This window comes from Xiphias gladius, chromosome 14 (genome assembly GCF_016859285.1).
Source record: "Xiphias gladius isolate SHS-SW01 ecotype Sanya breed wild chromosome 14, ASM1685928v1, whole genome shotgun sequence".
NCBI classification, from domain to species: Eukaryota; Metazoa; Chordata; class Actinopteri; order Istiophoriformes; family Xiphiidae; genus Xiphias; species Xiphias gladius.
Window position 1 is genome coordinate 22,334,340 of NC_053413.1, and position 5,270 is coordinate 22,339,609.

Sequence of the window (5,270 nt, forward strand, 5' to 3'; positions counted from 1 at the left end):
CGCTGAACATTGTTGTCACATTCATTGTCACCCTTTGCTGATTTCTGCGAGATGGAGTGTTGGTTGTGTGCGAAACAAGGGGTAAATTAGACAAGAAAAGTCAATTATACTGATTGTTGTCCTTCATAAAAAGTGTCAATAGACAGTCTTCAATTAAGCAAGGTTACCCCGAGATTGTGTGACCGCCTGCACTCCTGGCAGGAGCAAAAATGTACAGTATAGTGTTGCATTTTGACGAGCACGGCTGAATCGGCTCACACACCCCGACTAGTTGACTGGACTGAAAACATGGCTGCGGCCGAACGTGCAGCAAATTTACGGAAGTGAGGTATGTGTAATTCTTGAGCTACAAAAGCTATTTAGAAGTGTACCTCCAATTCGGTACTTGTAGCACAGTAAATGACAAAACCTGAATTTAGTAACCCACCAAAAATGTCTACGACCGGCATTGTTGGCAGTACACAAATACATCGGCAAAGTTATGCGCGGAACAATCCGCTAGCTTGGCTAGCTAATATTAACCTGCTGTGGCTAGCCGTTGTTGCTAACTGGTTACCAACTGCCGTTATACTACTTGGCTGCTAACCGTGCTACTTCTGTCTGTACGCAGCAGTTGAATTGTAAACCTCTATTCCCTCCCTTTTGTATAATGTGTTGTTGATGGACATAACGTCTGAGTCAGTAGTCGAGCTAGCTAGCATGTACCCGCTGTTAGTAACGTTGGCAGAGAGGCTACATTTGAAATCGCCACGATTCTTCTCTGCACGGTGCGGTTAACGGGAAAACTAGCCGAGGTAACGTTAGCCAACTTGGCTAACCAGTCGTTCACAAGGAGAAAAAAAAAATAATTTGGCTTGGTTGGATTGTAGTGTACTCCTTCGTTGGTTGCCATGGAAAGCGCGTAGAATAATATGTGAATTTCACTGGTGCAACAGTCTGCAGTTTGGTGTTTTAAGTGTTAATGTTTTATATTTAGCCAGGAGAGCTAACGGCAAGTTAGTTTGCTGAGGTTAGCTCGCTAAACAGCAAGCTAGGTCAAGTAACGTTTGCTCGGAAGTTGGTCCATGCTAACGTTTAGCCTGCTCGCCAGCTCCATGAACCACCTGTGTTGTTTTTGCCTAAACGTGTGGCAGGAGTTTTTAACGGCGAACTTTTGAGTTTCACCTGCCACAAACTAGTGTTAAACTTAACCGCCGGCACGTGCGGCTGCAACCGTTGTTTGGTGTTGGCAGTTTAACAGCATCCTCGTGCCTCTAACTTTGTCGGTGCTGAGCTCGCGGCAGCTGATTAGCTGGGATGTTGGGGTTTGAGCGATTCCCGTCGGTATGTATACCAACACTACTTCGTGGATTTTTTTGTTGCCAGTAGGCCCTGTGGAAGTGTTAAACTACAGATCAGCAACAGAGACGAACAGACCAACACGACGGTAAACAGCGCAAAGCTTGTTTGTATATCAAAAAAACAATTTCTCACTCTAAAACTCAGTTAGCTTAGCTGGTCTGCCAACACTAGCCTTCATACTTTGCTTGTAAAGAGTGTGTTTGCTTATGTATAACTGGAGTTTACAACCTTGAAATCTCAATGAAACCAGTGTTCCGTGTATGAAGGTAAATGGTCTGTAAACCCTGGTCTGTCATGACCATAGTAATGCAATCAGCACGTGTTTAACGTACCTTCACAACCAAACGCGCTTTAGAGAAGAACAGGAAGTTGTTTGATAGAAACTTAGACACACATGTGTCCTGTCTATGTAGCTGCACTGACAAGTAATATATTCTGGCTTTGACACGTTCGAAATGTAAGGTTAAACTGCAGCCTGTGAGCAGAAATTGTTCTTTTCCAATCTTTTCAGGATCAGTGGCTATACATGGGGGTATATCGTGTTAAGACTGTAATCAACTTGTTTAAACCCTAATACTGCTACCAAATGGGAAATTAGTCCTTGCAGGGTTTACTAGGACCTTGTTTGCTGAGATGTTGCTTGCAAAAAGAAGCAATAGTTTAATCTTGCTTGTATTTTATTCAGTAGAAGTGACCACAGTTAAATGTTTATACGGGACACAAAAAATAACCTCAAAGATTTTTTTTTTTGGGCCTAAAAACTCAGAATATGACACACAAATTGTGTATGTTACATAAAAATTTGTGTGACATAAAAATTAATTTAAAAAAATGACATTTCTCTTTGGCTCAGTACCTCGGGACTGTCCACTGTCATTTACCAACCAACAGTAGAGAGAGAACACAAATCAGCTGGTGGTTAGGGGTCAAAAGCAGTGGTTCCCAACCTTTTTGGCTTTTGACCTCATAAAACAAACCATTGTCTAGTTGCGATTCCTCATCAGGCACTATGACCTTAGTGTTGACATGAGTTACACGCAGTTCAACCAAACAGTTGTTCATCTGTATAAGATTTTTTTCATGTGAACGACTTTTAGAATCCTGATGAGTTGAGAGCATCTGTTCTTTTACAAGAAGAAAGCAAATATAAAAAAAAAATTAACAATTTTGTGTAACATCATGTATATCTATGTTCATAGTGCGTTAACTTAGGTGCAAAAGTTTTAGGGACTAAAAGTAAAGTGAGGCTGCTTTCCAAAATAATGTCCTGAATAGTTTTTATTTATCAGTTAAGGTCTTTATAAAGTGCAGTCAAAAGGAAAAAACCTTAAATCAAAATCTGTTGTGATCAACCTTTGCCTTTAAAACAGCACCAGTTCCCCATAAGTACACTTGCACACAGTGTTTCAAGGTACTTGGCAGGTACTTTGTTCCAGCATATTGAAGAATTTGCCTCAGTTCTTCTGTGGATTTAGTCTGTCTGTGTCTTCTGTCCCTTCATGTAATCCCAGACTGACTCCATGATGTTGAGATCAGAGCTCTGTGGGGGACAGACCATCTGTTGCAGGACTCCTTTTTGTTCTTGTCTCCGAAGATAGTTCTTTATGACTCTGGCCTTATGTTTGGGTTTATTTTATGCTGCAGAAAAAATTGGGATTGACCAGACATCTACCTGATGGCATAATGGATAGGAATATAAAAATCAAAAGTGCCTAAATCTTTTGCACAGTACTGTATGTTTTGATGCTAGTTCACTAAATGCTTCACAGCGAAGGAGGTTTTTGTTAATGATTAGCCCTCCATAAAAAAAGTTCTTTCATACCTATTTTGTAACAGTGTGGACTGGAACAAAAGCAAGCTATCTCACACACTGTCTAACTACTTGCTCCTCTTTATTATATGACATTGCAGTCATTAGACCTCTGTAAGGTGTGTGTTACATTAGTTTGAGCCGCCGTTCAGTGTCCTCCAGCTCTCTGTGGTCACCTATACTGTGTTTTTAATGCAGCTGAATTCACTATATAGTTGTAATGTACATATTTTTTAGTTTTTGTTGTTAGACAGCTGAATGAGAGTGAAATACTGATTTAATTGCAGCCAATAAACAGTACATGTTAACCAGCTGTCATTCTGAATAGGCTGCGCTGGTTTGATAAAATCCTTATTTTATAATTGCAACATCCTCTGACAAAATCAACATAAATCCAGGTCGATAACAGCTGTGCTGTGTATTTGGCTGTATTGGAATTTAAAATGAACGATCAGAGTTAAGTTTAGCTGCGACTAAAGGTTCTCTCAACTTTACTGGCACACAGCCCCCGACCCACACCGGGCTTGCTTAGGTCATCATTTTGGAAAAGCTCTATTTACCTTGTACAACCTGAAACACCAAGCCAGTGTTTTCAGATTTACACACTCTGATTCTGTTTTTGAAGAGCTCCGTTTTGGTGGGAGAAAAACACTGCTAGTCTGGAGGGAGGGCTGAAACGGAGAGAAAAAGATGCGTTTACAAATTTAAGCGGCTTAATGTGGATGTACTCTTAGATAGGATAGTCACATTTGCCAAGTAATCACAGCTTGTTTTATATTATTTCATGGGCACAAAACTTATTCTGATGTTTCCAGTAGGCCCCTGAATGCAAAATTAGACTTTCATTTATTAATTTTTACTTGAGGTCCTCTCCAGTTATGCCAACAACATATTAATGATTGGGATGAGAAAGTGTGAGCAAATGTTTCATATAGTTATTCTGCTAAACTATAACTCTGATCATTCTGAAGTAGTGATTTAGTTTTGTAGTTTTTGAGAGCAGGTCACATGAGCCAGCTTAATTAGTTTTGTTGTGTTGAGTCTAAGGGTGAGTGCTCCGTCTGAATAACCTTCCCCCTCCTCCCCCCATTGTGTTTTTCTTTCTGTCTCTTATTTTATGCATGGACAAAACACATTAGCTTTCTCAACTGGAGTCTTTAGCAGAGTGTGAGTAATATGTGCATGTGGTAGTGTTTGTTTCAGGTGACTATTGTGTTGTCTCCCTGAAGAAATATAATCAAAATGTATTTGTAGCCAGGGTAGCCTTTGGCTTTGATGTTGCTGTGTTAGCACTGTGTAGGGAAAAGGGACCAAGTGTCTCTGGAAAGGCAACAAGGAGCTTTTAAATCAGTTTTGACAGAGGTCATCCTAGAGATTGATGTACTAGGAATTAATGGAAATGAACATCATGTCCAAACTGCAGATAGATACAATAATTTCTCTCCTCTACAATGGAATACTACGACTATGTCTCTTCTTCTGCAAAAGGACATCCAGTGAGATCATCTCCTGATGAATGTCACTTTAGTATGACCTTTACTGCATTTTTATTGTCCTCTGTTGTTAGATTAATTACTTGGAGCCTGATCAAGAGGGTACTTCGGTTGCAAGTTTCCTATGTGCGTGTTGATTGGGAATGTTCTCAAGAATTAGGGAATAAATGCATGTATTTTAACCATGGCAGGATTTTTTTAAATCCACCTGCCGTAATCTCAAAAATTTGCCCTTAATTTAATTAACTGTATTTTTACATTGTCTAGAAAACTTGCTTACTAATAACTGTATATCGAGATTAAGATTTATAAATTACCAAGGTATTTACAGGTTTTACAGTTGCAGACTTGCCCACTTGGCTGGCAGTCATACAAGACTAGGAATTTATACACACACACGCACACACACACACACACACACACACACATATATACACCCACACTAAGTTAGGTCAATAAGTATTTGGACAGTGACTCAATTTTTATAATTTCGCCTCTATACACTATAATGGATTTGAAATGAAGCCATCAAGATGTGATTGAATTGTGGACTCAGCTTTAATTCAAGGGGTTTAACAAAAATAATCCATTAACCATTTAGGAATTACAGCCATTTTTATACATAG